The sequence below is a fragment of the Macadamia integrifolia genome, unplaced genomic scaffold (assembly GCF_013358625.1).
Source record: "Macadamia integrifolia cultivar HAES 741 unplaced genomic scaffold, SCU_Mint_v3 scaffold_210A, whole genome shotgun sequence".
In the NCBI taxonomy this organism is placed as follows: Eukaryota; Viridiplantae; Streptophyta; class Magnoliopsida; order Proteales; family Proteaceae; genus Macadamia; species Macadamia integrifolia.
In genome coordinates this window covers 150,429-172,297 of record NW_024870643.1, presented here as the reverse complement: position 1 = coordinate 172,297, position 21,869 = coordinate 150,429, and positions in this window count along the sequence as shown.

The following is a 21,869-nucleotide window of genomic DNA, read 5'->3' as shown; positions in this document are numbered from 1 at the left end:
TTTTAATCTATTTATCAAAAATCATTAATAAAAACAATTTTTTACCAAAACATAAAACATAAAACATAAAAATGTTTTGATAAATACTTGACAAAAATGATTTTTTGTGAGAAAATGTTTGATATCTCTATGTGCAAAATAGTTTTTTAAATAAATGGGTGAAGAGATTTTCTTCACTCATATTTTTTATAACTCTCTTTCTTCACTTTGGACTATAGAAAAGGGGGCAAGGGGCTTAGATTTATAATTACAAAGCAAATGATTACTTTACCCTTGCCATATTGAGCCTTTAAGCACATACTCATTAAAGTCCAACGCAAAAATAACTGAAAATCATTTTTAACTAAAACACATAAATGACTCTTGATCTCTTTTTTGTTTTTGTATTTTACCAATTTTTTTTTTAATGGAAACAAGCTCTATACATGATACCAAATGCAGCCAAAACCATTTTTGTGAACAAAAATAAAAAAGAAAAATGATACCAAAGAGGGCCTAAGATGTTTTGAGAAAAAAAAAAAATTACTATCTGGTCACACTCCATAGTGGTCCCTATCAACAATACATAAGGGGGCGAAAAGACCACTCTGCTCCTCGTTAGATGTTTGTATATCTTCTCTTATTTGGTCTCTATACTAGTGCAATGGTCATGTGATTAGGTTAGCGATTCCCAACTTTATTTGTCTCTCCTTCTGAGTATAAGGTTTATTCTAAGAGTGGTGTGAGAAGGACTCTTTGCACACTACAACAAATGAGGGGTTGAGAAATGATACAATCAATATGGGCTCCACATGGTTATAATAGAAGGGAGAGTGTCTATGTGAACACCACTGTTTATTATGTGAGAAGTGTATAAATGGTTCTATACAAAGGCACTAAAGCAGTCTTTTTCCCTTTTTTAAGTATTACAAAGCACATATATTCATTCTAATATGTGGACAAATGTGTGTGTGCATGTGTGTTCATTCCTATCATAGGGTGCGGGGACGTAACCTAGATCAAGGATGGCAAAAGTTGACCTGCATTGGTAGGTTGACATGAACTAATCAGTCGAATCTTGAAACTGGTCGACTGATTATTAGATGTGTCAAGCTCAATCACCAACTAATTAAAAATCAAGCATTTATGGTGCAAGATAGTGACTTTACAATCGATCGTTTATACATTATTTGCTTTAAGCCCATTAGCTTGATTATAGCTTGTTTATGACCCATATAAAGATCGTTTATATCCCAACTATAGTCCAATTATCATGATTACCTTGAGCTTGATAGTACTCCAGTTAGCCTAATTACCTTAAGCTTGATTATGGACCGATAATCGATTGACCAAATAAAAATGTGTTAATGCCCTGGTCTATAAGGCATGATTACCTAAATGGGCAAAAATGATAGAGGACCTTAAATTAATAGTGATGGATAAACCCAACTGAAATTGACTATGCCCAATCAATTGACATGCTTAGTCTAAATTATCCATGTGTTATATTTTAGAGTATAATTCAAATAAGAAAAAAAAAAAGCCCTAGTCACATGGCCCTTGCGCATAAACAATGCCACCTGAAATGACCACATTGCCCCCTATAAACTAAAAGAATTTCCCTAGTTGATCCCCTTGTGCATTCCCTCATTGGTCCCACATCGATGCATACATATGTGTACTAACATTAGTGTGCACTCCCCCAACTTACAGCACGAACAAAAGGTTTAGATAAAAAAAAACCATGAAATTGCCACAAACAGACATAAATGCATTATCTTTCATTGTTCTTATAATTACACTTTCACTACCTTCTACCATTTACATGGACCACATGTAAAAAGGAACCCTAGGATCTAGACTTGCCATTTTAAAGACACCCTATTGAATCACTACCTTAGGCTAGATGACCAACTTATAAATCTTGGTTTCTAATAATTCTACCGTGTGATTTAAGATTATATGATTGTGACCAACAAAATTGATGGGTTCACCTAAATAAAATACGTGCATCAAATAAACAGCTCAATCCTATGCTTTTCAACAATAATTCGATTTGTGCAATATTTCAAAGATTTTTGAGCTCTTTCTAAACTTGTATAAAAAAAAAATCTAATAAGGATTTTTCTATCGACATGTCTCCTATTTTATTCTCCAAAGTTATTTGACATATTATTAAATATAAAAGTAAAAAAAAAAAAAATTTAATAAAAAATAATTTAATGTAATTCCCATGTGAAATGATAGATCTATCCTTATTGAAAAATTGCATTAAATGTTTTTTAAGAATAGACAATGGGAAATTAAAAGTTGTTAAATTATAGATTCTCATCGAACACATATTGAAGTGAAAAAAAAAATTCAGAAGGAAATTTCCTATGTCACATCAATCATAGTATGAAGAATGATTTCATAAATGAGAGAGCACATATGATTTGAGAGGAGAGAGTGTCATTATGGACCTTAATGGTCAAAGTGTGAGAGGGTGTGAGAAAGGATGCTCACACTTCTGATATATGGGAATCTTTTCCCCTGTTTTCTAAAGAAAAATAAAGCCATGTGACCTTTGTACCTAAATACAATGGCACATGAAATTATCATCTCACCTCACGTGAAATAAAAAAAATTATTATATTCATGTTTATGCTTCTAGACGCACTCTCATTGACTCCTCCAAGTGATGTAAAAGCCACACGATCAAACAACAATCTCTTGTCTGTATTTCAATTAATTAATCCACTAATCTCATAGCGTGAGAGGGTGGATTTGTGGGCTTATGATTATGGTTGTAAGGTCACATCTTAGTTCTACCTAACTGGCAACCCTATCCACAAGATCAATTAAATCTTTCTTTTGGATTTGAAGATAATTCAATTAAAACCCAAAAGCCTTGTGATTGGTTTTCTTCTTGGGTTGTATTGTCTTGTCTTGTGTGATAAAGGAGATCTATAATTTGGTTAGATCTTCAAATCAGATCTCATCTCTATATGTTAGAATCTTAACGAATTCAACTTTAGTAGGCATGACTTATAAGACTTAGAATTATATTATCAAGATCAAATATCCTTGACTGATCTGAGTCTTGCCTACCCATGTGTGAACTGTAAAGTGTAAAGTGTCTAGTGATCTTTGTTTTATTGGTTTTACTTAAGGACTTGTTTGCTTTGTCGCGAAAATAAAATTTCAGCTTCATTTGTTTCCATGTAAAAGATATAATTTTTTTTTCTCATAAAAATAGGATTTTCTGTTATTTATGTAAAAACTTTACATGAAAACAAACGGAGCCTAAAAGATAAACGTAAAATAAATTATCTTTTGTTAATGAACAACAAACCAAGAACCAGCAATTGCAAACACATCATTCACTAAATTCTATCCTAAGAGCCAAACTATCAACATCCAACCAATTAAAACTAAATGAAACTCTACCAAACTTTGTAATAACCATCAATATCCCAAAACTAAGACAATATATGCATTGTTCTTAAAATGTCTAAGGTTTCAACCATCAAAGATAATCCTCATCACTCTGAAATATTCAGATCCATAGTCAAACCAGCCAGAGTGTGCACTCTTCTTGTCTTGGTGGCCAAAGGGTGGTCAATTTATTAGTTAGACAACTCAAAATGCATTTCTAATATAAGATGGCCGCACTACATGTGTGACCTTAGGAAGGCAATCTATGGCCTCAAAAATGTCCCCATGTTTGGTTCTATGAACTCTTTTCCTTTTTGCAATTCATTGGCTTTATGATGTGCAACGATTTATGTTATAATTATTTTGAAGAAAGTTTTCTGATCCATCGACCAACTAAATTGACACCATAGTTTGGTGGTCTATACCACGGAAATCGAATATTTTTCCCCTATTTCATGAAGGGTCGATAAAACCCTCTTTTTTGTTTTCATCATGAACTCATACCCGATAAATGAAAGATTAAAATCCTCATTCCTGGCCATGAAACTGCACTCACTACATCAATGTTTCACTTTGCCATCAATGTTGTTGAAGTAGATTTCCATTTGAGATTTGTTTGGTGTAAAGATTTCCATTTGATTTGTTCATGATTGTATGGTTGCCAAGAAACTTGGGATGTTTGATATATAGGCCAACATAATTAATGACAAATTAGGGATCTAATTAAATTATTGTTGCTTTTCTCACTATGTTGATCACAGATCAACATGTGTACTTCTCATCCACTTATTTTTTTTCTAACCACATCATCATCTTTCAAAATAAATACTTTCAAAGAGGTCACTACTGTCACTCTCATTGCCATGAGATAACCCACTCGGATTTCCACCCTAGCAGATACTGCATACAATATGATAAGGCATATATTTTCTCTCCCTCTCTCATTCCCTTCATTGAAAAGTATGAATATCCTAAAGAAAATGAGATATATATATATATATATATATGATTTTTTATACTTCTACTGTTAAATAAAATTTGAAATTAAGTGAGATTAAAAATAAATAAGAAGTTTAATATTTTTTAAAAAAATTAGAAATTTAAAAGTAAATCCTGATGGTTTTTAAAGGTTTTTGAGCTAGATATTCCAAATGAAGAATAAAGCTAAAAAAAAAAAAAACTGTGTTCAAAATTCAAACACAATATACAACTTTTCTAATTAATCAGGTTAATTAACTTGACAATTTTAATTTCATCACCTTTCTTTTAGCAAATGATCATGCCGTACTATGAAATGTAAAACTTTCTTCAGTGATAAGATGTCTAATGAATAACTAATATTATGTCAATTCTGACTGGTTTAGATTTTACAATCAAATCTATTTTGGAATCCAATTAAATGTGCCTAGTTAGGTAGGGGTGCAACATGGGTATCCGGTTCTCAGCTGGGAGGATCAGGACACGCACTTTAACACAGCCGTTGGATGTCACGTTGGGTGCTCAACACGTTGGAGAGAATCTTGTTTCACAACTTGGTACAACGGTTTAACAGCTTTTATGCGAAGAAAGTTTTCTAGTCGGTCCATGGTGTGGAGCAGCAGACTAGTGATAATACATGACTTCCCTTTTTGTTTTCTCACTCCCTATTTTGCCCTCAATCTCCATGGTCCACCAACTAGCGACGAGTGTGGGGGGAGTGCAGCCTCCACTATAGCAACCCATTGTCTGTCTCTCCTATGCCCATATAGGTCATTTCACATGAAAGAGAAGAGAGAGATAGACTATGGTAGAGGCTGCGCTCCCCTACGAAAATAATGTTAGGATAAAAAAGCTGCAAGGAGTAGGCAACACTTCCCCTCTTTTGTTTTTCTGGTTGATGGGCTTCTATATGAAGAGTGTTAATCTAAGACTGCATGGCATGCATTTTTGGAGTAGGCAACACTTCCCCTATTTTTTTTATTTTTTTTTTAGCTTCAAAATGCATTATAGAACGAGAATCAATTCCGATAATACATACAAAACACAACCTAGATATTTCAAACAACTACTCGATGTCTGAAGGATATGAAATTCTACCATTAATCTGATAGTTTCTAGGGCTTGCACATTGAGATGGGGCAGCTTGAGCCTAGCCCAAAGTCAGGCTCATCCAACGCGATATTTTTTTTATGGGCTGAGATAGGCCAATGCTACTTTTTGATGCCCAAACTTAAATCAGGCTGGTTTCAATTTGGGCCTAAAAAAGTAGCATTGGCTATTGGTTTGATTCCTTAACGTCCGCAGCCCTAGCTAAGAGGTCTGGGCCATAACTGAATTAATAAGCTAATTTGTTCCAAACCTAAGATCTAGAACCGTTAACAGGAAGTGAATTTGAAATCGAAATTATTTATCGAATCGAGTGATTTACACGAAAATCACAAAACCATTTAATAAACAGTTCGGTTATGGTTTTAAGTTTTAGACTGATTAGTTAAATGGGTCGGCTCGGTTTTAATCATTTGTTTGAAACCGAATTGACACCGTAAAAACCAAACCTTTTAAACTGTTAAAACCGAATCAATTAACCCATATAACGATTAAATATTTGGTTGTTTTAACAAAACATAATGGTCTAATTTAGTGAAAATTAAGGACCATAGTGGCTGTCCAATAGTCTACTGTTTATTCAATAATTTACTCATATTATAGTTAATTAGTTAAATCCTAGATTGTTCAATATTTTAGTAAGCATGCGAATAAACTAGCAAACCGATTATTAACTGTTTAGAAACCATATGGAATAAACTGCGATCAAAACTGTTTAAAACCGTGAAACCGACTCTGTTTAAAAATCGCGGAACCGAAATCGTTTACTAAATAGTTGTGGTTTCAGAAAGTGCAACCGTTTAGTAAATGATGCGATTTTGGTTTCAACTAAATAAATGTGAATAGAACCGAACCAAACCACACCGTATACACCGAAACCAAACCAATTAACACCCTTAGGTTAACTAATGGGTGGGCCGATTTTGATTCTTAATCAGTGAACCCGAGACATCATGGTAGGATGGAGTTATTGTACAACAGACTACCACTTATGCTAGGTAGTTGTACTCTTTAACTCAAGAAACTTCATTTCCTGTTCAAGGAAAGATCTAGGGTAGAGGATGTAACTTAGTTGCTCCAATTTTAGATAATAGAGTAACACAAAACTCTTAAAGGGAATCTATATATAGTGCATGAAATGGGAAGAACCGGACCAGAAACAGTTCCGGTTTGAGTGGTTCTTAATTGGCCTGTCAGTTTTGGAACCCATGGAAGAACCAGGCCAGACCAATAAGCTAACTGGTTCCAAAAACTAGATCCAGAATCGGACCAATGAATTAATGGATAGTATGGTTTTGGTTCGAGGTTCTCGATTCTGGTCCTATATTGAGTCATTGACACCCCTAATGCAAATTTACTGATGCGAATTGTGTTGTTGTAAATTTGAAGTCAATAGAACCCTCATGGGATTATATGGATATTTATGAATTTTATTGAAACACGGTAGTTGGTGAGTTGTGGTGCGCAAAAAACTCATGTTCACCAGGAGGTTGATCTCCTGACTGTTATCTACTTCCTTTCTCTTTTTTATCAAGAAAAAAAAGAAAAAGAAAAAGAAAAAAATATTATAAAATAGCCTCTTCAAAGATGGAAATTGGGTCTTTCTCCATTCAAGAGTGAAATGCTTAACTTTGGAAATTTATTTCCTTTGGGTGAACATAAAACTTCACAGAATATATATTTGTGTGTGTGTGTGTATAGTAGATCCATCTGATTGTAGGCTGTGGTTGGCTTAGTCTGAGAGCTAGTGGTGTAAGTCAAATAGGTTATTGTGTGAGGGCCACCCCAATCCTAACTCTTGTCTTGTGTGGCCAAAGAGCTGCCACATGCAATATTCTTGGTTCTTTTTCATTTCTTAATTTGCTGTCTTCCAACTTATCCTTTTCCAAGGGGAGGCGACCCTGAGCTCAAAATGTTGGGATTGTTACTCAACCGTGCCTTGGAGGGAGAGAGAGAGAGAGAAAATGAAAAGCAATCCCAAGGGAAACTTATCAAATAACTTGGTAGTATATACCATCCATTATGATGATGAAAGTGAGTGAAACTTGAAGATATATAAGGAACCATGTGTCACAAAATTCTTCTCTCTCTCTCTCTCTCTCTCTCTTTCTTTGGGTATCTTTTGATGGAGAATTAAACCCTTGCCTGCAGTAGTTCCATACGGTAAGGATAAGATGGTTTGGCCTGAGAGATATGGTTCTGCCCATACAGATCATGATGTATATAAAGCACTGATCTTAATATTTTAACTGTAATAAGTGGAGAATATGGATCCTCCTGACCATTCTATAGGGATATGATGACCCAAAATTTTTCCTTCAGTATAATAGCACAACAAAGAGCATCTTCTCCATCAATTATACTTTTTTTTTTTTTTTTACCTTTTGGACCTGAAATAGGATATCTTGTTTGATCAAATGATGGCTCTCAGTGGGCTACAATAATAATAATCTCTCTCTCTCTTTCTGTATTCGAATTCTTGGTCACATCAGATCCTAATCATATGGCTTAAGCCTTAATGAATTCCAATAGGCTGTGGAGAAGCTAGTGGGGGCAATGGGTATCACCACTTCCCGACATGGGTTTGCAACATTTATAAAATTATTGGCATCTCTCATTCTCTCATGCCTCAGTTTTGCTTTCCTTCCCTCTCAAAGCATCATAGAATCCCTTTGTTTATGGCTGTTGAAGGAATGACCCCCCACCCACCTCTCTCTCTCTCTCTCTCTCTCTCTCTCTCTCTCTGTGGCTTGGGAATCCCATCTTTAAATATCCCATGTCGCATTATATTAGGAATGTACATTCTTGTTGAGAGAAAGAGAGAGAACCTGATGGGATTGCACTCAAATATGCTGTTGACTATCTCTCTATCAATTTTGACCAAGATAATGAAGAAAATATGCACACTAATTACAAGTTTCCACCTCCAAAGTCCTAAAAATAGAAGTGGGTGTCCTTAAAAAGAAAAAAATAAAAAGATTTTTTCAACACTCATAGTGTAGAATTCAATCACCATCCTAGGGTCTTAAAATATCGTTTTATTGAGCCAAGTCGATAATACTCTTCTTATGTTGCGTGATACCTTTTTCCCACCCATCCAAAATCCATGGTCAAGAGATTCTCTGATCCGTTGATTAGGGAAATTTTAAAGAAATTAAAACCCACAAATCATAAGCCTTTATATAAAAAGAGGAAATCAAAACCTTTGGCAAATGATGATCTAAAAGCCCACAAAAGAAGGGGGAAATGGAGAATGATAACAGGTGTGCACCAAAAACCTCAACATTTCTGGTAACCCTTTCTCAAACTAGTGAACTACTAAGATTCCCATGTGTTAATGATGGGTTCAGTAATTCAAACTTGTCATTATTACCCATTAAATTATTATTATATATGAATAAGGATTAATTTAAACATATTAATCCCCCTCCCCCTCTTCCCACTACAGTTCTATACACAGGTCACACAGAACCGAAATATACAAAAGCACAACTAAGATCTTGACTATATTTGATTAAAAAGATGGTTAATTTATTCTTAAAGTCAGATTATGATCCTCTTGTCACCCCAAATCTGATCTTGTTTCCGACAGTAAGGGCATCCTTATGATTTTGGAACTCACAAATAAGTTCAACTTAATTTAACTTAATGAGCCTAATTTTATTTATATAAATTTTTAATATGTTAACAAATAAAATATTGTATACATAAGATTAAATATGGAATAGAAAAGAAGACTGAAAGAAATTAGATTTTATACAAAGTTTTCAATGCAATAGATGGGTTGTGAAAAGGTGAGTAATGAGAGAGATAATATTGGTAGCCCAGTGCTGAAAATGCCTTCAATTCATCACCGCTCGAGTCGGCCGGTTGTGAGTTCGAGTCTTGGCATGCCCACTATCGCCCTTTGGTCTTACGGAAGCACTGCTTGCGGTACGGGGCTTGTCCTGGGGGCTATGATCACTACCGTGGAGCAACCTTTTTTTTTTTTTACAGAAAAAAATAAAAGAAGATCACTCTTAAGAAGAAATAAGAGTGAGAAAAGAAGAAATCTCTACCAAAAAAAGAAATCCCAAAAAGAGGTTAACATTTGAATAAGATAAAGACATGTGTCTTTGTCTAGGCACAAGAAATGTATTCTCATTTGAAAAATATACATTCTTTTGCCTTGAGGAGGCATGATTATGTATTGAAGACACCTTTAGATAGAGAACATATTTTTAGGCTCTATTTTTCTTTAAATATTTTAATATCTTTCAATAATAATAATAGTGATTCGTACATTACATTAAGAAACCCTAATCTCTGAAAATACAAAATTACTTTAATAGTGAGAAAAAGTCATCAATACTTCCTAGTAAATTAAGATCAGGATTCCCCAATAACTTAACATTCCATGGAAGGGCTAAGATCACTTGAAGGATTTGCAACTATGAATATGAAGTTAACAATGATTTAATTTTTGAATGGCTGCCCTTATCAACTGAACGGTCCTCATCTATTCCCAACAAAAACATTATGTGGTTTTCATCTATGATCTTGTTGAAATGTTATGTTTTTTTTTTTTTTCATAAATATGTTTTATGGACAAGCAAACCCATATGGAATCTATATATGTATGACTATACTTAATTGTGCTATTTGGAAGGTTGATATAGTTATTCCTACTATTGGATATCTTGAGAATGGTTTATATGGATTGATCACGCCTCCATTTTAGATTCTATTTCAATCATATAACCTCTCATTTATCTACATTCGCATAATCTCCCCGTATATTCATGCACCTTAGTAATCTTGCACATTCTCTATGGTCTTTTATTTTTTAATGATTTATTTTGGCTCATGACCAACTCTTTATACGTCAAAATTTGACATTTGAGCAGGGGGACCTTGGAATCTTTTTTTTTTTTTTTTTTTTTTTTTTTAAATCTATCATATGACAAAACTAATTGTTTTCCATCGATCTCATACCCTTTTTTTTCATTTTTTTTTTTTCTAATTCAAAGTATTTTGATGTTAATCTATGAGTGTGTGTTTTATCTATTGGATACTTTTTAATAGATCTCCCTTTGAAATCTTCTAAACAAAATTTCAAGTTCCTCTCTCTAATCAATTCCATTGTAAATCTCTTCCTTCTCAACTATCTTTAAAGAATTCACTGACATATATATATATATATATATATATAGTGGTCCACAATTTAGATTACAAAAAATGTGTTTCCCACAAGCCCTCATGCCTCCAATGCCACTAACAATGAGTTATTTATTTATTTATTTTTAATTCAAAGATTTTGAATGCCTATGTTGATTGGATATTTATTCATTGAATTTGAAATAAATCAACAAAAAATCCCTCTGATCAAGGAAGATTACTAATTATCCCTATTTTGATTGGGTATTTTTATTTATTGTGTCTCCCAAGAAATCATTATCTTTATTTAAAAGACCTATTAAAAAAAATTACTAATTCCATCCATACGTTTATTCTCATAGATTTTCATATATTGCACCAGTTTTCTACTAATATATGGGGGAGTGGGGTTCCACGATGTACTCCAAACTTTCTTCTACTGCACCCATTTTGATTACTAAGATGTCAGTTTAATTAGGGTATGAATGTGAGGGATATATCCTTTTTCCTTTTGTGAAAATTCAATGGACATGTCATCCCCATAGTCATCTAATCATGATTAAAATTTCAAACTTAATATCTGTACATATAATTTTAAAGATTTTTAAAATGTCTAAAAAAAAACATAGAAAAGTGAGATGAGGAGATCGAATGGTCAGATTGTAAATCATCGAGTCACAAAATATAAAGCTCAAAGCATGTTGGGGAGAAGGTCCAAGGTTAGTGTATGCTAATGACCTCTTCCCAAGCTTGCTTTAAAATATTAAAAAAAAAAAAAAAAAAAAAAACCTCATCATATGAAAAAGGGACATCATTTTCTCTCACTCACATGGAAAAATTTTCTTTCCTTTTTTTTTTTTAGTAGAAGAAAAATTTTCCTTCACAAATGGCTATTTCTGGGAGACGGTTGGCCACTTTGATAGTGGATAAATATGTTATCTAGGGAGCATTATGAAAAAATAAAAATAAAAATAAAATAAAATATTCACAACATTTATCACATGTCAAATTTATTAACTCATTTTTTATTATGGTCCACTATGCATTCAATGGTCCAAATGTTTCAAAATATTTAACTTTCGCTGTTCACACGGCAAAGTCAAATTAATCCAAAGCCTAATATACATGAGGAGATAGATGCTAGAGCAGTTGTGGTACCACTACCAGTGAAGGGTGCCAATCGGTTTAGTTTTAATTTTTAGGTTTGATTCAGGATACAATATGTACAAATCAAAATTGAATAATATTTATAACCTCAAAACTGAACCATATTGATTCGATTTTATTCGATTTTGATATTCTATTTCATTAGATTTGTAAACAGTCTCGGTAATTTGATTCAAATTCAATTTATTCGGTTTGTGAACAGTTGCTTTTTGTATTTCAAGAATTTTGGAGTGCTTAGTCTGATTTCTGCACCCTATTTATGGACAATAAAAAACAATAGAACCAAAATTCTGAAATAACTGGGGAGCTCTCTCTCTCTCTCTCCCCCCCTACAAACGTGCCAAGCCTCCTCTCCTCCCCTACCATCTCCCCGCTCCCCCACCCCTACCTCCACCTAGGGGTGTCAAAAGCTTGCCTGCATCTAAAGCCCCGATCTGAACCTATTGGTGAAGCCCGAGACCAACCCAATTACTAAATATGTCGGGCTCCAAAGCACAGACAAATTAGAAAATCAGGCAGTCTTTGTGCAAGGTAGTGCCCCGCCTACTGAATACTGTGACCAACCGGTATCTAACCATTTATAGCCCGTTTAAGTACCATTTATGGCCTATTTAGTTAATTAGCTCATTTAAATCCTGATTGGCACAATCTCCGTGAATTCAATTATAGATTGAAAACTAAGTGACCGAATAGAAACGTCTATGCCTTGGCCTAAGAAGGCCAATTACCTAAAGGAGTGAAAATGGTACGGAGCCTTAAATTGCTGGGGGACCAATCAAACAACCAATTGGGCTGACTAATTGACAGCCTTACCCCCACCCTTGCTTGCAAAATCCTTTCCGTCTTTGGCCTTTCCACCACCCTTACCCTGGTTCCTACAAATCACCCACCCTTACTCGCAGACCCCCTTCTCCCCTTGCCCTCTTCCCCACCCCCACCCTACTCCTTGCAAGTCGCCCCATCCTGCTAGCAAAACCTCCTCCCCACTTTGCCCTCTCCCCAACCTTGACCTTGCTTCCTACATCAAACACCTCCCGTAAGCCTAGCATCATTCAAGTTTAGAATTTGGCAAAAGCAACCATCAGGTATTGAGTTCTTCTGATAATTGTCTACGTTTGATACTGATATGATGGAATTTATCACCCAATAAGCTAGGACATGTGGCATCCGAGGGAGGGACACGTGTCGCCCATCTGATAGAGGCCGCAAGGCTTCAAACCACGTGAGGAGAAGATTCCTAGGGGGGTTCCCGAAATCCTAGGCCGAGAAACCCTATAAAAGGGAACCGAAAAGGAACCTATAGGAAGTACGCCGACACCCACCATTACTCCTGTAAAAAACAGTGTTCTGCTGATCACTAACTTGGGCATCGGAGGACTAATCCCGGGGATAGCTCCAGGCCTCTGCCTTATGTGCTTGTGCAGGGTCGGCTCATACAGATTTTCGGCAGTAATAGATTGGCGCCGTCTGTGGGAACAACAGTAATAGTGGGGAAAACCTATAATCATAACAAAACCAGAGTAGCATCGAGTATAAATATGGACGAGGGGGAAGCTTCAAGAGGGCTCCCCCCCCTCAACGGAAATAGACGAAGAAAGGGGAAACAATGATCGAGAAGGTTTCACGAGGGACTAGCGCTCAACCGGATATTCGGTACACGGAGATAGTAATCTTTCGCCCCCTCCTAGGGTGCAGGAATATGAGACAAGGGAGCAGTTCGACACCCTTCAGGACAAGTATGACCGAATGGCTGAGACAATGAATGAGGTCTCTAAGGCCGTCTCTCATAGGACTAGCAGAGCACTGCGAGGCTCCCATGTCCAGCTAGAGCAAGCCCAAGATGAGGGCCGAAGTAGTTTAGGATCGATAAGGTCTGGCCGAAATCCTCAAAATCATGCCATGAGGGAAAGCCCCGCACCCAAAGAAAGGGCGCGATGCCCCACCGGGGCCAAGCATGAGGGACCACACTAAGGAAATGGGCAGAGACGTGAGGACTCGGGGTTGAAGCAGATGATCATAGACCTGAAAGACAAGATCCGAAAGGTCATAGAAAATCAGACGGGAACTCGTGAGCCAGACCTCACTAATGACACGGCTCTAGCCGATGAGGTCATGAGGGGCCCTCAAAGTCTGAACGTGATCGGGCACCCAGTCTACCGAAGAAGTTCGAGAGATATGTACCGCTAAACCGAAGACAGACGGACGTGCTGATGCAGATAAAAGAAACCCCAAACGCTGGGGTCATGAAGTGGCTGGGAAGATGGGACGATGTCCTGAGAGACACAACATGGATAAGTATTGCCACTTCCACAGAGACCACGGTCATGACACCGAAGATTGTTGGCACCTAAAAGGGGAGATCGAAGGAATGATCCGAAGAGGATACCTAGGTCGGTTCGCTGACCGCGAAAAGGAAGATGCCCAAGACAGCAACGACTGTCGGGACAACCACCAAAGAGACGGTAGAGGCTGCCGTGAAAGAAGGGGGCTAGCCTGCAGGGGCAATCAAGAACGGCAAAAGGACCGGACACCCGAAGAAGCTAACCATCGCCCCCATGACGATCATAAAAGCCCAACTAGGGTTATAGCGACTATCAGTGGAGGGCTAACCACTGGAGATAGTTTCATTTCGGCCAGGAAAGCAAAAGCCTATGCGAGAAGCGTGCATGTGGCCGAATGATCAAGCAAGAGGGTAAGGACGGGGACGGTTATCTCCTTCTCGGATGATGACCTGGAAGGGGTGCAGACGCCACATGACGATGCCTTGGTAATTACCATGACCGTAGCCGATTGCAGAGTAAAAAGGATCTTGGTGGATAACGGCAGCTCAGCTAATATCCTATTCCTTGAAGCCTTCTAGAAGATGGGTCTAGATGAAGGAAAGATGAAGAAGGTCGAACACCCGTTGCAAAGGTTCTCAGGCGTCCCGGTCAAAGTAGAAGGGTCGGTTGAGCTGCCGGTAAGGGCAGGCACTAGAAACCACCAGTTAATAGTTATGATCAACTTCCTGGTAGTAGACATCACTTCAGCGTACAACGTCATACTAGGGAGAGTCGGCTTAAACTTAATAAAAGTTGTTATCTCCACGCCACACCTCAAGATGAAGTTCCCAACTAAGAATGGGGTTGGGGAGTGTCGAGGCGATCAGGAGGCGTCCCGAAAGTGCTACGCCACCACCTTATGGGGAAAGGGAAAGGTGGGCGAAGTGCTCCCGATAGAAGATCTACGCGATGATACAAGTTATCAGAGGGGAGAACTGACGGAGGAGCTGATACAAGTCGAAGCTGAAGAAGGGGATAGTACTCGCCAATTCCAAGTCGGGGCTACAATGCCAAGACAACAACGGGAAAAACTCATCTCATTCCTTTGAGCCAATTCTAACGACTTCGCTTGGTCGGCCTCAGACATGCCTAGGATAGACCGAGAAGTACTAGAGCATCGTCTGAGCATCGACCCCGACTAAAAAGTCGATAAAGCAAAAGAGGACCTTCGCCGCCCAAGAGACGGTAGAAGATAGATGAGGAGATAGAGAAGTTACTAGGAGCAAAGTTCATCTGCGAAATCCAATACCCTGAATGGATATCCAACGTGGTTATAGTCCCAAAGGCAAACGGGAGTTAGAGGATTTGCATCGACTTCATGGATTTAAACAAGGCATGCCCAAAAGACAGCTACCCCTTACCAAAGATAGACCTTCTCATCGACGCCATTTCGGGACATGAGGCGTTGAGCTTCATGGATGCGTACTCGGGATACAATCAGATAAAGATGTGTAAGGAAGATGTCCCGAAGACATCCTTCGTGACCGAGGGAGGGCTTTACTACTATGAAGTAATGCCCTTCGGACTAAAAAATGCGGGGGCCACTTATCAAAAGTTAGTGAACAAGATCTTCAAGGGGATGATCGGCAAGACTACAGAGGTGTACGTGGATGACATGCTAGTGAAAAGCTTGAAAGTGGAACACCATATCCGAGACCTCGAAAAGGCATTCTAAGTATTAGGGCAATAAGGCATGAAGCTGAATCCAACAAAGTGTGCATTCAGAGTAGCATCGGAAAAGTTCCTCAGCTTCGTGGTCTCGGAGAGAGGAATCAAAGCCAATCTAGTGAAGATATAGGCTATTCGAGACATGTGGTCACCACAGAATGTGAAGCAAGTCCAGGAGCTCATAGGTAGAGTCGCCGCCCTAGGATGGTTCATGTCTCGGTCAGCTGATAAGTGCCTTCCTTTCTTCAAAACCTTAAAAGGGTTGAAAAAGTTCGAGTGGACAGAAGAGTGCGAAAAGTTCTTCGAACTATTGAAAGAGTACCTAGTGACGCCCCCACTACTGATGAAGCTAAATACGGGGGATACCTTACAGTTATACCTAGCTGTATCGACAGTGGAAGTGAGCGCGGTACTGATAAAGGAAGAAGGAAGACAACAACGATCAATATATTATGTTAGCCGAACCCTTTTAGATGTAGAAACAAGATACATGAAGGTGGAGAAAGTAACATACGCCCTTGTGATGCGGCAAGAAAGCTGAGACCCTATTTCCAGTCGCATTTGGTGTGTGTGCTCACAGACCAACCTCTGAAAAAGATACTACAGAAGATGGATATGTCCGACCGCCTGGTAAACTGGGCCATAGAGTTAGGAGAATTCGACATCCAGTACAAGTCGAGAACAGTAATAAAAGCACAGGCTCTAGTGGACTTCATAGCAGAGACAACGCTAACAGATGAACCCCAGGAGTCTATTGAGTCTCGGGCAGAAAGGACTTGGACATTGTATGTGGATGGCGCATCCAATAGCGCGGGGAGCAGTGCTGGGATCATACTTGTTAGCCCCGAAGGATTCAAAATTGAGTATACAGTACGGTTCGACTTCGATGCCTCCAACAATGAAGCTGAGTAGGAAGCCTTAATAGCCGGAATAAACTTGGCGCGAGCCTTGATGGTATAGGAGTTAGTAGTGCACAGCGACTCACAGCTTGTGGTGCGATAAGTGAATGGGGACTATGAAGCCAAGGAACAGAGAATGGCCGAGTACTTAAAGATGGTGAGAAAGCAACAACCTTCAAAGAGTTTGAGGTAAGGCAAGTGCTACGGGCAGAGAATGTCAGTGCAGACGTGGTATCACAATTGGCCACCTCTGACTTCACAGACCTTGGGCGATCGGTGTATTTTGAAGTAGTACCCCAACCAAGCACCGAAGAACCCCGGGAGGTATTACCCATTGGCGAGCACGACTCTAGCTGGATGGATGCCATAATCGAATACCTAAAGGAAGAAACACTTCCCAAGGAGAGGGACGAGGCAAGGAAGGTACGAATGCGGTCAGCATGCTTCCTATTGAAGGATGAGACACTATACAAAATATGGTTCACCACACCGTACCTCAAATGCCTCAACCCTGTCGATGGTGAGTACGCACTCCGAGAAGTACATGAAGGGATATGCGGCCAAGACTTGGGAGCCCAGGCCTTGGCCCATAAAGTGCTGAGGCAGGGCCTATTCTTGTCGACCATGAGGAAGGACGCAGAGTCGTTCTTCAAGAAGTGTGTTAAGTGTCAAATGTTCGCCCCCGTCCCACAGTAGCACTCTACCGAGCTTTCCTCCCTGTCAAGCCCGATACCATTTGCCATGTGGGGAATGGATATCCTGGGCCTGTTCCCCTTGGCCACGAGGCAAAGAAAGTTTATAGTGGTGGCAGTAGGCTACTTCACAAAGTGGATAGAAGCTGAAGCACTGGCTACGATATTTGAAAAGAATGTAAGGGACTTCTTCGAGAAGACGGTAGTCTATCGATTCAGAATCCCTCGGGTGGTGGTAACGGACAATGGAACTCAGTTCGCCAACCTGACTTTTGACTTGTTTTGTGATGCCCTCGGCATCGACCACAGGAAAACATATATCGATTACCCATCGACCAACGGACTGACAGAGGTAACCAATCGTACCCTGCTCCAAGGAATAAAGAAGGGACTGGATGATGCCAAAGGGTTATGGGCAAAAGAGTTGTGCAACATCCTCTAGGCTTACCGCACGACTGAGAGATCATCCACCAGAGAAACACCTTTCATTTTAACCTATGGCACCGAAGCTGTACTCCCGGTGGAGGTAGGAGCCGTAACCCATTGGATCCAGTATTACAATGAAGAAGAAAATGATAAAAGACTTCGAGCTAATTTAGACCTCTTGACTGAAGTCAAAGACACCTCACAAGAAAGGATTGCCACCTACCAGCAAAAGGTTGCGAGGCATTATAACTCCAAAGTCCGAAGGAACGAGTTCATAATGGGTGACCTCGTCCTCATAAGGGTGGAGATATCAGACCAGAGGCATCAAGGAAAGTTAGCTCCAAATTGGGAAGGTCCTTACAGAGTCTCGAGGATAATACGACCAAGGTCCTATCATCTGGAGACTATGGGGGGAGAAAAGGTACCCCGATCATGGAACTCGAAGAACTTGAGGAAATTCTACCAGTAGTGAGGTAGCATGCACATTTACATTTATATTTTGTATTTCTTTTCCTAAGCACTTCCGAGTTGTAACTCTCCATCCCAAACACTCCGAAGGATTTTCATTTCATAAATATATGAGCTGGCTTACGGCAGTCGCTTCCTAATGGTTCCTAATATAAGGCACTTCCTTCGGTCGGGTGCTAGGACCGAAGCCAAAAAAAAAAAAACCTTGGTTGGGAGCTCAGGCCAAGGTAGAGTAGACCTGACCGGGAACCATAGGTAGGACCATAGTTGAGAGCCGACAACAGGTAGGGGTTAGGAAGGAAGCACCTACGGCGGGGGCTGAATGAAGACACCTTGAGGTGGGAGGAAGCCTTGGCCTTTATTCCCCCACCGTCGAACCAATGCCTCAACAGGACCGAACCTTGCGATAAAGGGCTCCCACTTAAATGAGATCTTCGGCCTTCATACCCCACCTATAGGCCAAAGATCTGAAAAATACTTTCAGATTCGGAATCGGTCTTCGGGATTGCAAAAAAAAAAAAAAAACGAGAAGGGCAAAAGGTGAATCGACGAGACAAATCTGGACAAAAAACATTTCATTTATAGAGACGCCCGAAGGCCAGAATTACATTAAGACGCCCGAAGGCCAGAATTACATTAAGATGCCCGAAGGCTAAAATTACAAAAAAAAAAGGCTAAGAGAAGCCTTATGGAGCATCTGTGGGAGGGATGGCCTCGTCCCTGGCATGGTCGGCAGTGTCTACATCGGAATCTCCTCTCCCAGGAGCAAGAGGGACCTCGCGAGAATCCTAAACCCCCTCTCCCTCACTGTCGCTATCCTCTCCATCTACGACCTCGGTGGCGGTAGGAGCTGCATCGACGTCCTCCTCAAAGATGAGGCCACTCCCCTCGAATGATACCTCGGGATGATATTCGAGGACCCAATCTCGAAACATCGGTGGCACCCATGATGAATCCAGGGGCGATCGTGTGCTTTACCACCTCCTGAAAGTCCTCAGAGGACTTGTAGCTCTCGATGGCTTGGGCTTCGGCCTCCCTCAGCTTCGCGACCATCTGCTCCTCCAGTTCCTTGAGCTTCTGATCGTTCTCTTGCTGTGCGTGGAGGAGGTCGGCCTCCAGATGATCCAATTTCTCCAGGAGGACTGTGCGCTCCTTGTCGAGTGCTGAATTTTCACGTTTAGACACCTTGAGGTCCCTAGCCAGGGCTTCTGCCTGGATGGTCAGTTGGCCGACTTAGTTCTGAGCCTGGAAGAGATCAATAGTTAGAAAAATAATGATAATAAAAAAAAAAGGAAAAGAGGAAAAATTACTAAAGGTCGAAGGCCGAAGATTACCGCTGCCATAAACACGCAAGTGCTTGTAATCATGGCCTTAGTCCTTGGCTTTGGGCCTCGACCGCGTCTATTGGCAGACTCCCCTTCTTAACAAGCTCTCGGGCAACCTGCCCAATAGAAAGTGTCTTGCCCTCCTTGATGGACCACCGAGGGATGAACCCAACTTCCACCTGAGAATGACTGCCTCTTGGGCTTAAGAAGTCAGCACCAGGGGAGGAGGCTCTCGGAGGGGATGGATCGCGACTTGGGGCCTCCAGCGCTTGAACAGCTTCGGCAGTAGGATCTTCGGATCTAGGCTTCTTCCTTGGGAGGGAGTTGGAAGTCGAAGCCCCTCTTTTCTTACCTTTCTTCAGCTGTCTCTGCTGTGCATCTTGGGCCCTGGCGTCCTTCAACTGGGCCTGTCTCTCGGTTGCGGCAGCTCTGGCTTCTGCTCTCGAAATTTACACTGCAACGAAGAGGGTCAAGATCAGTACGAGAATGTAAAATCTGAAGCAAAAACAAGTGCAAACCTAGGACTCACCTGGGCTAAGCCCGAATAGGAACAGGAAGGCATCCGACTGGAGGCTACTAGACTAGAAACGCCGACGAAGGGCCTTGTCCTTAGCCATCGATAGTGACTCTGCATCTATCTCGAAGAGGGTAGGTGCAGAGTTCACGTCCTTCAGGTCTGGGATGTCCCAAGTATTATCGAAGGGGAACCCTTCAGATACCCTCACAAAAAAGAACTTTAACTTCCAACCGTGAATCGAGGTTGGGTATCGGTTCAGGAATCAGAGGTATTTCCTAGGGCAGAAGTAGTACCAGCCCGAGTCCCCCTTACTCGAACCGAGAGACATACAGTTGAGGAAGAGAGGAAGGGAGAGAGGTCTCCTCATCCGAGAGAAGAAGATGATGAAACTGAGGACTTGCCACCACCCGTTTGGGGTCAGCTGGGCTGGAGAGATGCCATAGTGCCGAAAAACCTGGCTGAAGAAGGGGTGAAGGGGAAGCCGAAGCCCGGCCTTGAAGGCATCCCGATAGAAGCAAAACTCTTCAGGATTTCGGTAGCTTGCTCTATCTTCGGGCCTCGGTATTCGACGAATGAGCTCATCTGGGATACTAGATGACGCGTGGAGCTCCATTACCTCCTCCTCGATCATGGTCGAAACTATATTCCTGGCTTCGACCTCCATAGACTTGTTTGTCTGGGCCCTGGAGTCGAGAAGCCCCTCCCTAATACCTCCACCACTCATGTCACTAGCGGTAGAGGACGAGGAGACATCCAAAGATGTGGATGTGGAGGACGAGTCCGAGGACATCCCTCAGACTTAACTGGGACTCCGACGCCTAGAAACTGTGCCCTCGGATGACGAGGGGCCACTACCTAAAGAGCTAGACATGACTTACTTCTGAATCACTGGCCGAACCGAATATCAAAGGAAAGTTAAGGACGAAGGACGAAGGGTCAAAGAAATGAGTAGAAGATGACAAAATGAGAGAGTGACACTATTTATAGGCAACAACACGTCGATACGACTCCCCAGCCTCATTAAATGCAGTACATGTCATCGACGCGGGATTCCTGAAGTACACTCGAGCAAAGTGCACAAGGGTATCATCGCGCATGGATTCAACCTCGGTAGGGGACTCAGACAAAGGTCGAGTAGACCTGACTGAAGGTCACAACCTAGGTAGGGGACTCATGCAAGGCCGAGTAGACCTGACCGAAGGTCACAACCTCGGTAGGGGGCTCAGGCAAAGGCTGAGCAGACCTGACCGAAGGTCACCACCTCGGTAGGGGGCTCAGACAAAGGCCGAGCAGACCTGACCGAAGGTCAACCTATGTAGGAAACTCAAGCCAAGGCCGAGCAGACCTGACCGAAAGTCACAACCTTGATAGGGGCTCAGGCAAAGGCCGAGCAGAACTAATCGAAGGTCACCACCTCGGTAGGGGCTCAGGCGAAGGCCGAGTGGACCTGATCGAATGTCACAATCACGGTAGGGGACTCAGGCAAAGGCCGAGTGGACCTAACCGAAGGTCACAACCTCTGTAGGGGGCTCAGGCAAAGGCCAAACAAACTTGACTGAAGGTCACCACCTCGGTAGGGGATCAGGCAAAGGTCGAGCAGACCTGACCGCATGTCACAACCTTGGTAGGGGGCTCAAGCAAAGACCGAGCAGACCTGACAGAAGGTCACCACCTTAGTAGGGGCTCAGGTAAAGGCCAAGCAGACCTGACCGAAGGTCACAACCTCGGTAGGGGGCTCAGGCAAAGGCCGAGCAGACCTGACCGAAGGT